Source organism: Bos grunniens, chromosome 10, assembly GCF_055505025.1.
Source record: "Bos grunniens cultivar Pamir isolate PY7600 chromosome 10, Bosgru_T2T1.0, whole genome shotgun sequence".
NCBI lineage: Eukaryota > Metazoa > Chordata > Mammalia > Artiodactyla > Bovidae > Bos > Bos grunniens.
Genome location: NC_141174.1, coordinates 22,605,821 through 22,617,741, shown reverse-complemented (window position 1 = coordinate 22,617,741; position 11,921 = coordinate 22,605,821). Strand labels below are relative to the sequence as shown.

The window sequence follows — 11,921 nt, the reverse complement described above, 5'->3', positions numbered from 1 at the left end:
ATACACACACAGTTCTATAAGGTTTTATATATACATATTTAATTTTAATTTTTTTAACACCAAAAACACTTTGTATTGGGATATAGCCCATTAACAATGTAGTGATAGTTCAGGTGAACAGAGAAGGAGCTGAGTCATGCATATACATGTGTCTATTCCCCCAGACCCCGCTCCCATTCAGGCTGGCACATAACATTGAGCAGAGTTCCAAGTGCTATACAATAGGTTTTTGTTGGTTATCCTTTTAAATATAATATGTACTAAATATAGTGTGCTGCAATTCATGGGGTCGCAGAGAGTCGGACACGACTGAGCGACTGAACTGAACTGAACTGAAATATAGTGTGTATATGACGTTCCCAAAGTCCTTAACTATCCCTTCCCCACCACCACTGCCACCCAGCAACTATGAGTTCCTTTTCTAAGTCTGTGAGTCTCTTTCTGTTTTGCAAGTCCATTTATATCTTTTCTTTTTAGATTCCACATATAAGGGATGTCATATGATCCTTCTCCTCTGACTGATTCACTGAGTATGACACTGTCTAGGTCCATCCATGTCGCTGCAAATGGCCTTATCACATTCTTTTTAATGGCTGAGTAACATTCATATATGTGTGTGTGCGTGTATATATGTGTGTGTGTGTGTGGATGGGTAAAGGAGACGTGGTGTGATGTATGCACCATCTTCACCCATTCATCTGTCAATGGACATCTAGGTTGCTTCCATGTCTTGGCTATTGTAAATGGTATTGCAATGAATACTGGGATGCATGTATCTTTTCAGGCCATATTTTTCTCTGGATATATGCCCAGGAGTGGGATTTCAGAGTCATATGATAACTGTATTTTTAGTTATTTTAAGGAACCTCCACACGTCCTCCATAAAACGTCATCATCATACATACACAGTCCCTGTGAGGTTAGATTATAAGTTTAGATTAAATTAAATTAGATGAGGATACAAAGTCCTTCTTATCAGAAGCTAGCCAGCCAGAGGCAGCCTCACTCCACAAGCTTCCTCAAAATTCTGGAGGAGATGCACAGGGCACCTGCCTCAATCCCTTCCAGGATCCCCTAGAAGGTTGGATTTCTCACTCCATTATAGTAGGGCTGGGGTCATGGTTCCAGAAGCATGTACTTCTGACAAGGTAAGTGCAAGTCGAGAGAAATATTCACAAACATGGACGGGCCTCTCCTGGTTCTGGACCAGACTCCACAGCCCCAAGGCCACATCCTCATGTGGAGCTAAGCAGAGTCAACACCCAGGAGTCTCCAGGCTTCACCTGTGCCTGGCTTGCCAGCATTCCTTTGTCACAAGAAATCATACATTATTGTGGGTGGAGACTTCCCTGGTGGTCATGTGGTTAAGAATCCGCCTTCAGTGCAGGAGGCTGCAGGGGGGAACACAGGTTGGATCCCTGATCAGGAACTAGGACCCCACATGCCCCGGGGCAAGTGAGCCTGTGCACCACAACTAGAAAAGCTCCCGCACACTTCAGCTAGAGAAAAGCCCCGGCATGCTGCAACAAAGACCCAGTGCAGCCAAAAAAAAAAAAAAACGAATTTACTGTGGGTGATGAGCAATGCTTGAGAACTGGGCAGAATGCAAACACTGTCATTCCCCTGCTGTCCCTGCTGGGACCCCACACTCAGGAAAGCCATCTGGGTGAGGTCGGATGAGCATGACCAGAGGAAGCAAGGGGCAGGTGGGCAGGGGCTTAACGCTCAGCTCTAGAGTATGGTTCCTGTGCCACCCTGGGCTAGTTCCCCAGCCTCTCAGGGTCTAATTTATCCTCTCTTCTGAAGACAATCTTTCTCATCCTTGGCTAAAATCACTTGATGAACTTCAAAAAGACAACCACACCTGGACCCTGAGCCAGATGGAGGAAATTAGACTCCCTGGGGGTAGAACCCATGAACCGGTAAGTTAGAAACATTCCAGGTGATTCTAATGTGCACGCCCATCTTTTCTCTTTCCCAGTTTCTAATCTACTGGTTTGGCAATCAGATAGCCAAGCTTCTAGGATGGAGTGGCATGGAGATGGGTAGTGATGAGACCGATTTACGTGGCTCCAGAATTCAAATTGGAGTCACAGGAGCAAATTACAAGGAGGCAGATTTAGGATGAGACTCAGAAGAAATTTCTGACCATTCATGAAATGCCTTTTCTGGAATTGGCTTCATAATGATCAGTCTATGAACCACATAAGATGATCCACCATGTGTAAATTTATATTGAACATGCCTGATTTTGCAGAGATAAATTAGCTAGCTTAGCAGACTTTACTCCAAATAGCTTTTGATTGTTTCCAAAAAATCAAACCCATCCCCAAGAGCGATCACAGAGTCACTTCCCACAAGTTCCGTAACTCCGAGTGTCCGGGGCTCCCCGCCCTAAGAGGACTGTGAGGCTCACCCACTTGCCTCACCTGGGTGAGATTTCAGTGAAATAAGAAAGGAATGTGAATGCTCCAGATTCTGCTGATTGAAACTAAATGAAGGTGAATCCTCATGCCATTGGTGAGGACCTGAAAAATGGCATTCATTCCTGGTTCTGAAAGTAGCTCTAAGCCTGGACTGGAGAGCTCTGGGCCTGGGTTGGACTCCAGCATCATCGCCCAATACTGACCTGACTTGACCTCCCTGGATCGCAGTTTCCTCATCTATTAATGGAATTGGGAGGATCAACCGGGAAATACTTACACAGATCTTAGCAAAAAGTCTGACATTTGGCAAATGCTCCATACATATTGATACCTTGTTAATCATTATCACCCTTGAAGTAAATCCCTACATTTTGACTGTTTTGAAGGGGACCAGGCTTACGTGGATGTGTAAGTCTTGGAAGGTTTGTTAGAAAACCTGCCCCACCTCTCTGTGGTCACAGCTTCCGGAAAGTGTGTTGATTTCCATTCAAGTCCCAGGCCTTTGGCTCAGGAGCTCCACTCCTGTATATCTTGTCTGAGCGCGAGAACAGAAGCCAAGGCAAGTGTTTGCTTTGGAACAAAGAAGGAACAAGGATGGGTTTCTGGAGGCACTCGCCATTTCCGAGGAAGGAGTCATTAGTTTCTCATAAAATGAAGTGGTGAAGCGGAGTCCATTTTCCTCAACTTTCTTGCACAGCTCCTGTGGGTCAGGAGAGGGGCGGAGGGAGGACCAGGGCCCTCCACAACCAGGCCTAGATTTTGAAAATGGACTTGCATATCTTTTGTGTTTTCCAAGGTTAGGCTAAAAACATTTCCAAGTTGCTTGCTCCCATCTTCTTCTTCATAACTGGATGAGTGCGTGCGTGCGTGCATGCGTGTGTGTGTATGTGTGAAACACAGTATGTGTGTAGGGGAAATACTGCTGGGGAAGGTGTCCAGGTGAGCAATCCTGAGTCACTGGCTCTGGAAAATACCACCAGAGCCCGGACATAACTTTCTAAAGGCTCCTCTCCCTTACTGTGGGATTCAAGAAACTGCTTTCCTGATGGAGCTAAAAGTATCAGCCTGGTTGCAGAAACCCCCACACAGAACCACCCCCCAAATACACCCAGCCAACACTGAGAAGGGAAAGGTGATTCTCCATAGGCGTTTTGTTTCTCCTCCTTCAGCATTCAGATTCATGTTTTGCTTCTAGAACCACCATCATTTCAGTAAACTTCACTCAAAAAGGGGGGGGCACCCACAGCTCAGAATTTTGTTTGGAATTTGCTTTCTTATTTGCTGTTGTTAGAGTCAAAGCACAGACCAAGTGAGGTTCAGAGGTGCTACTGCGTGTTGATATTCCCAAAGGTTTCTTTCGTGCCGCTTGGCACTGAGAGGCAAGGGTAGTTCCCTCCCAGCACCCCAACCCCAAGCCCCATCTCTCCCCTTCTCCCTGCTGTGGATGGAGGCTGCTGGTGGCAATGCTTCAGGGAGAGTGGAGCTGTCACAGCTTGTAAGCAGAAGGTGGATGCCAGGGGCTGTCAGTGCCATATCGCTCAACAAACCCACGTTACCGCCCTGGGATTGCCATGGAAAGAACTGGGAAGTGTGGAGAGAGAGAACTCATAATACATAATACCTGCTGCTTAATAAGGATTGTGTGCTTCCGTGAGAAACTACTGACATCACTGCTATGCTCCAGAGGTCCATGGGAAGGCCTAGTCAGGTAGCCTTGTGTGATTTTGCCAAGAATAACCATCTTGCTAGGGGTGGGCAAGAATCAAACATTTAGAGTGTCCCTTCCAGGAGCCAACATTGAGCTAACAACTTGACACAAGTTCTCTTATTAAATCTTCGCTACAGCCATGTGAGACAGGGGAGGGGAAACCGAGACTCGTTGCGTGTTGGTCAGGAGAGGCAAGACTGTGCTGTAGTAACAAACAGTCTGAAGAATCTCAGTGGTTCTATGCAATTAGAGTGTATTTGCCACTCACAGAAGCCTTCCGTGCAGTTGCTCCAAAACGCTGACTGCTTTGATCTTTTGCCCCACCATGTCAACTCAAGGCCTCCACTGCAATTGCCATGGCAGGGGAAGAGAGAGACTGGAAGATTGTGCATGAGTTTCCCCTTCAGCCCAGAAGTGAACTTCTGCTGTCAGTTCATTTGCCAGAACTAGTACCTTGTCCCCACGCGCCTACTGAGTCTTCCGTGTGCCAGGAATGGGAGGCGCACAGGATAGCGGTGAGCGTAGGCGATGCTGACCACAGGCAGGTTTAATACCTAGCAGGAAGTAGTGAGGCTTCCCTGATGTCTCAATGGATGAAGAATTTGCCTGCAATGCAGGAGACACAGGAGATGCGGGTTTGATCCCTGGGTCAGAAAGATCCCCTGGAGGAGGAAATGGCAAACCCACTCCAGTATTCTTGCCTGGGAAATCCTATGAACAGAAGAGCCTGGTGGCTGCAGTCAAAAGGGTCACAAAGAGTTGGACACGACTGAGCAACCAAGCACAGGGTAGCAGCTGGCAGAACTCAGGTATCAAGTGAGCTCTGCCTGGAATCAAAGCTCAAACTCTGTCCATGACACTTGGAGCCAGTAAGAGGACTCCTTCCCTCCAGGCCCAGTTAGCAAGCGGGCCTGTGTGAGCACCCTTGCATAACCTTCTGGGGACAAAAGTGAAAGTCACTCAGTTGTGTCCAGCTCTTTGTGACCCCATGGACTGTATAGTCCATGGAATTCTCCAGGCCAGAATACTGGAGTGGGAGCCTTTCCCTTCTCCCAACTCAGGGATTTTCTTCCCAACTCAGGGATCAAACCCAGGTCTCCCGCATTGCAGGCAGATTCTTTACCAACTGAGCCACAAGGGATGCCCAAAGGCAGTCATTCAGTTCAGTTCAGTCGCTCAGTCGTGTCCAACTCTGCGACACCATGAATTGCAGCACGCCAGGCCTGCCTGTCCATCACCAACTCCCGGAGTCCACTCAAACTCATGTCTATCGAGTCAATGATGCCATCCAGCCATCTCATCCTCTGTCGTCCCCTTCTCCTCCTGCCCCCAATCCCTCCCAGCATCACAGTCTTTTCCAATGAGTCAACTCTTCACATGAGGTGGCCAAAGTACTGGAGTTTCAGTTTTAGCATCAGTCCTTCCAAAGAACACCCAGGACTGAGCTCCTTCAGAATGGACTGGTTGGATCTCCTTGCAGTCTAAGGGACTCTCAAGAGTCTTCTCCAATACCACAGTTCAAAAGCATCAATTCTTCAGCGCTCAGCTTTCTTCACAGTCCAACTCTCACATCCATACATGACTACTGGAAAAAACCATTGCCTTAAATAGCAGTAATAGGTCCTTGTATTTGTACAAAGCCTCCCCGGTTTTCAAGGCTTCTTAAAGTATGTTGGTTCATCAAATCCTTAAAACAATGTAACCAAACAAAAAGGGAAAATTTTGTATCCCCACTTCTCAAGAAACTGAAACCAGAAAGAAACTGGACATACTCAGAGCTAGTCATTGAAAAACCCAGACTAGAACTTAATTTATATACAAGCTCATTTGAAGCTCTTCCCAATCCATCCTGCTCTCAGTAACTTCAGTCTGGAAAGATCCCTCCTCTCCATCCAGACTGTCTCCTCTCCTCTAAAATGCTGCTCTCAGGACACCACACCCTCACTGGACCCTCCTCTGGGGGATTTCATCATTAATGCACACGAGACAATGAATGTGTCACACTGTGCAGACTTAGGGTTAAGAGCATTTGAGACAGAATTAACTTTTCAATTTTCACTGGAGTATAGTTGCTTTAGAATGTTGTGTTAGTTTCTGCTGTACAGCAAGGTGAATCAACTGTATGTATACACATGTCCCCTCTTTTTTGGACTCCCTTCCCATTAGGTCACCACAGAGCATTGAGTAGAGTGCCCTGTGCTATCCAGTGGGTTCTCATTAATTATCTATTTTATACATAAAATCAACAGTGTATGTATGTCAATCCCAATCACCCAATTCCTCCCACTCCCCTCTTCCCTATTTTTAAAACAAAATTTAATTTATTTAAATTGGAGGCTAATTACTTTACAATATTGTAGTGGTTTTTGCCATACATTGACATGAATTAGCCATGGGCGTACATGTGTTCCCCATCCTGAACCCCCCTCCAACCTCCGTCCCCATCCCATCCCTCAGAGTCATCCCAGGGCCCCAGCCTTGAGCACCCTGTTTCATGCGTCAAACCTGGACTGCCGATATGTTTCACATATGGTAATATACATATTTCACTGCTATTCTCTCAAATCATCCCACCCTTGCCTTCTCCCACAGGATCCAAAAGACTGTTCCATACATCTGTGTCTCTTTTGCTGTCTCGCGTACAGGGCCCCTCTTCCCTCTTGATGCCCATAAAAATCATGGAACGCTTAACAAACTTGCACGTCACCCTTGTCCAGGGACCATGCTAATCTTCTCTATGTTATTCCAATTTTAGTATATGTGCTGCTGAAGCGAGGGACATTTGAGACAAAATATAGATAATAGGCAGAGCAGGGTGAATGAGAGAGTCTAGAAAATCTGTCTTGAGAAGCCACTAGCTTGTTTGAGATGTGGATAAAGAGGGAATTCATTTCAGATGGAAATTCTTTCTTTTAGTTCTCATTCCTTTGTTCTAATCCATTTCAGTTTTGTTTTGTTTTCTGGCCGAGTTGCACAGCTTGTGGGATCTTGGTTGGTTCCCGGACCAGAGATGGAACACAGGCCCTCAGCAGTGAAACCATGAAGTCTTAACCACTGGACCAGCAGGGAATTCACTAGTCTATTACATTAAAAAATTTGCTAAGTGCCTTTCCATGTACTATTTCATTTAACTTCCTGAACAATTCTATTAGGGAATTGAGAACTTAGTCAGATCTTCCTTCTCATTGGACAAAAGACTGAAACCTACAGAAGATGAAGTGACTTGTGAAACATCAGAGCAGGCCAGAGCCTGAACTCAAAGAGGCAAAAATGTTAAAGAGGAATAATGGTCGATATTTGTGCAACGGTGGTGAAACTATTACATTTAGAGCTAGCTGGCGGTCTATAAATTAATACATTTTATAAAAATCAGGTTTTTAGTATGAAATACTTCATACATATAATGGAGCTTAAATACACATATATGATATTTAGGATAATAAAACACTGTATCTACCACCCTGCTTATGTCCAGTGTTCTAAAACAATAGGTCGCTTCAAGCTATAAAAATGACATACTCTTGGCTCAAAATTTAAATCACCCAGAAGATGGAAATTTTTAAGTTTCTTTTCTCATCCTGTCAACCTATGAATTCCACTCTCCAAGGATAACTGCTGTCAACAATTGGACACAAAATCTTAATTACATTCATTCTGGAAACAATCCATATATATATATAAGAGTCATAAAAATGTCTAACTTTTGGTCCCATCACCCCACTGTAGGCACTTATCTCAGGAAAAGACCTCTCAGGATGCCCTTCTTTCCTAGAAAGGGCCAAGCTCATTCCCACACAAGTCCTTGCCCTTGTTATTTTCTCTGTCTGGAAGCCGGTCCCTCCAGACTTGCTCACGGTTAGAAGCCCTTCAAGTCTCCGCTTGATGTCAACGCCTCTGACAGGTTGCTGGTGGTCACTCTCTAGACTGGCTCCATCACTCCGCAGAATCAAGTGGCACAGAGTAGGAACGTACATTTCGAGTTGAGAGGAGAAATGTGCAGTCGTGAAGCCACCACCAGACTACTTAGATAGGGAGTATTACCTGACTCACTTTGGAACCCAGGAAGCCACTTCTGCAAAGAAACTCTCCTTGCAGGGGGTTTCAAGACTCTTAAGATACTGGCAGTGTGGGAAGCACCAGCCAGGGGCCATCCGGTCCTTTCTTCCAGCATCTGAAAGGCTGCCTTTCAGATGTAGATAGTGCATGGTGGGCCATCTGCCCTCCCTCTCAATCCTGTTCTTTCTTGGCTTCTAAAACAAACAAGTGGTAAAGAAAATCTGCAGGGTGAGAGTCTCTGTCAAAACAACACCTAGTCCTACTTAATTACGATGAATAATTTGAACACTCTCAAATCAGACAATGGAAACATTAAGAGTTTCCACAAAAACAGAAAGTTGGCCAAGTGGGAGGGAGCCCCAGAAGCCTCCACAGCATTCTGAGTTGGGGGTGGGGGGTGGAATGTCTTGCTTAGCCTGGGGGTAGGGAGGTAGGGAGAAGAGGTGAGAAAGGGAAGCCTAGATCTTAATCTAGTACCACAAACCCTCTTTTTTTCTCACAGCAAAGTAAAGCATATTTACTATAGAGGAGTCAAAAGAAAAATCAAACCTCACATAATCGGGCCATCCAGAAAGCAATATTTTGTAGTGTGCAGTGTTTTGTTTTGTTTTTTTTTTTTCTTTAGCATAATTATATTTTTAAAAACTTACATGTGGTTATGCTATATACTTACTGCCTTATAAACTGCTTTTTTCACTTAATAATATATTGTGAACATTTTCCCATGACATCCAATACTACTCAACACTGTGTTTTGTTTTTTTTTTTACAGCTGTTTAGTATCTCATTGTACGGCTGTATCATCAACCAGCACCCTGTCATTGGAGATTTAGGTTGTCCCCTGTTTTTATAGGAGGCTTGTTAATGGCTGTTTTTGAAATGCATCCTTGATTATTTCCTTAGGACTAATTCCCAGAAGTGGGATTTCTGTGTTAAAGGGTATGTAAAATTCTAAGAGTTTTTATACACAACTGCTGTGGACAGTACATTTATATGTTGAAGAGCATTAATAAATGTGGTTGACTACCTTATTTTTGGTCTCTTCATCTCTATTTTTACAGAATGTAGTGACAGTGAGCTACAAACAGTACACAAAGTTTACATTCAGATGGGAATTTCTGTCTTCAAAGGAACTTATATTTTAAAGAAAACCTTTTCATTTTTGACCTGGACAAACATGAAGCAAATCAATTAAACAGAAAAAAATGATTTATTAATTGATCAGATAAATTAAAGACAGAAAATTAATGGGAGACCCTGATCTTCCTTGTTTTCTCTCATTACTTAACTAATTACTTAATTAATGTGTTAACTTTGCCATATGTACAATTATGTTTCATGTTTGCCTTTTATGGCATCGCTAATGACTGGTTGCCCAGTAGCCCTTTCCAACCTCCTTCTTATTTTCTGCTTCCTACTATGGACAATGAAAAAGCCAAAACATCCCAGACTCCCTAGCAGGAGAGGGTGACAAATTTTTGCCCAGTAAGAAGCAAGGGGACATCTCTTGCAGGGAAAGTTTTTCCCCTGTTTGACAAAAGGAGAGAGTTCACAAAACAAGTTCTTATCACCTTCGCCCTGAACCCCATTCCCAGTCATTGAATATTGTCACATTGGTGCATAAGACTCTAGGAGCTGTGGCAGCCATTTATAACCATGAGGCAAACAGCATCAGAAAAAAAAAAAAAACAACTCTAATAATGGTTGGTCCTCAATTATATCAGGGAGGCTGTTGAATATACCGTAGATTTAACTCTCCAGATAAATATCTTCATGGCTTAAGTTAATGGTTCTCAACATTAGTGGTTAGATTACCACATCAGAATCAGTTGGGAATTTTGTTAAAGTAAGACTGATTCCATAGGTTTGAGATTCTGTATTTTTATCAAGATCCCAGTTGATACTGATGCTGCTGGTTCAGGGACCACACTTTGAGTAGCACAGCATCACCATTTTATTGGCATGAGGCTTCTTAATTGGTACATCCTTTTTCTGGGTTCAAAGATCACCCTCATTATTTCACAGGTGTGGCTTTGGAAACAATGAAATGGAAGGAAGAATTCTTTCCTGCTGAGGGTCCATTAGCCCCTGTGAATCACCAGCTCCTCAGTCAGGACTGGAGGATCCCTAAATTAATGCAACATCCAGGAGTGAAATCCTGGGTCCTGAAGTTGTGGACTGTTTTCAGATGTGCTGTCTTGCACTTGCTGTCCTGGTCAGACAGGCTTTTCTGACCAGACCCACCTAGACAGATTTAGCCTTAGAAACAGGGGCTGTAACTAGAGCTCACCCTTTCCTTCAGGACCTTCCTCAACCTGCTGCCATCGTGGCTCTACTGTTCAGGTAACATCTTTCTCTTTGGTTGCTAAAGTCAGGCTTCTGAAAACAGTGATGGTGAAAAGTCAAGGCCACAGAGAAAGAATGCTGGCAGAAGCCCTCCATTTCCTTCAGGTTATCTACATGTTTACCCTTTCCTTCCAATCTCAGGGAAGACATGCCAGCCTCCTGCCTGACACAGCAGTCCCGTCTGTCACCTCTGCTGCGCTGAAAACTCTCGGCAAGGTCATCCGTGACCGTTCCAGTTCTCCTTCTCCCTGCGGGTCCAGTGGGCTAGTTTGTCATCCTGTTTCTCTATTCCCTTCTACAGCAAAATCCCTAGGTATATTGGCCTGCCCTTGCACCTCCATCTCCTTCCCAGCGCAGTTTTGTGAGGCCTAAGTCCCCATCACTCCTCTCAGCTCTCTTGCCAAGGTGGCCCGTGACCTGCAACTTAGCAATCGAAGAATTTTAGGTTGGTCCCTATCTTACCGGCCAATCATCACAGTTTGTGGCACAGTTAAGCCCTCCCTCTTTCCTGCCTGTCTGAGCTTACTCACATCAGCACACCCCACTGATTTCACCTTTACTCACTGGCTCCTCTTTTACAGTCTCCCAGGCTGGTTCAGCCTCCTCTTCCTGGAGACCTCTCCACGGTAGAAGCCTGGGCCCCGGTCCTCACTCCCCTTCCCTCCCTTCTAAGTTTCTCCCGGATCCCACCTCTCCCATGGCTGTCAGTTCCCTCTACAGCTGATGAAATTTATCTCCACCCTTACCTCCCAACCCTGGCCCCGCCCCTGGTCCAGACTCATAGCCTTATATCTTCAATGGCCCACCCGACACCTCCACTGGGGTAGCTAGCTAATGGGCACCTCAAACTTCATGTGTGCCAAACAGAGTTCTTTTTTGTTTTCCTTTTTTTTTTTTTAATGTGGACCATATTTAAAGTCTTTATTGAATTTGTTACAACATTGCTTCTGTTTTTTGTTTTTGATTTTTTGGCCATGAGGCATGTGGGATCTTAGCTCCCAGACCTCCTGCATTGAAAGGTGAAGTTTTAACCTCTGGACTGCCAGAGAAACCCCCCAAACAGAATTTTTAACTTCCCCTCACCTGCACCATTGACTTAGAAGCTCACATGGCAGACCTAGGAATCACATCACTTTCTCTTTGTTCATTTGTTATCATTCAGTAGCTTAGTTGTGTCTGACTCTTTGCAACCCCATGAATTGCAGCATGCCAAGCTTCCCTGTCATTCACTCTCTCCTGGAATTTGCTCAAACTCGTATCCATTGTATCGGTGATGCTATCCAACTCTCTCATCCTCTACCACCGACTTCTTTTGCCTTCAATCTTTCCCAGCATCTCGGTCTTTTCCAATGAGTTGGCTCTTCTCATCAGGTGGCCAAGGTATT

The 11,921-nt window shown here is 44.7% G+C and overlaps 1 non-coding gene across 1 annotated transcript; it reads right to left on the bottom strand.

Annotated features, from left to right (window-relative positions):
* Nucleotides 1–6,806: 6,806 nt before the first annotated feature.
* On the bottom strand, nucleotides 6,807–6,909 carry LOC147364116 (U6 spliceosomal RNA). Its single transcript, XR_015135665.1, has one exon. It is a non-coding gene; the product is annotated as a U6 spliceosomal RNA (small nuclear RNA).
* Between the last annotated feature and the right edge of the window lie 5,012 nt (nucleotides 6,910–11,921).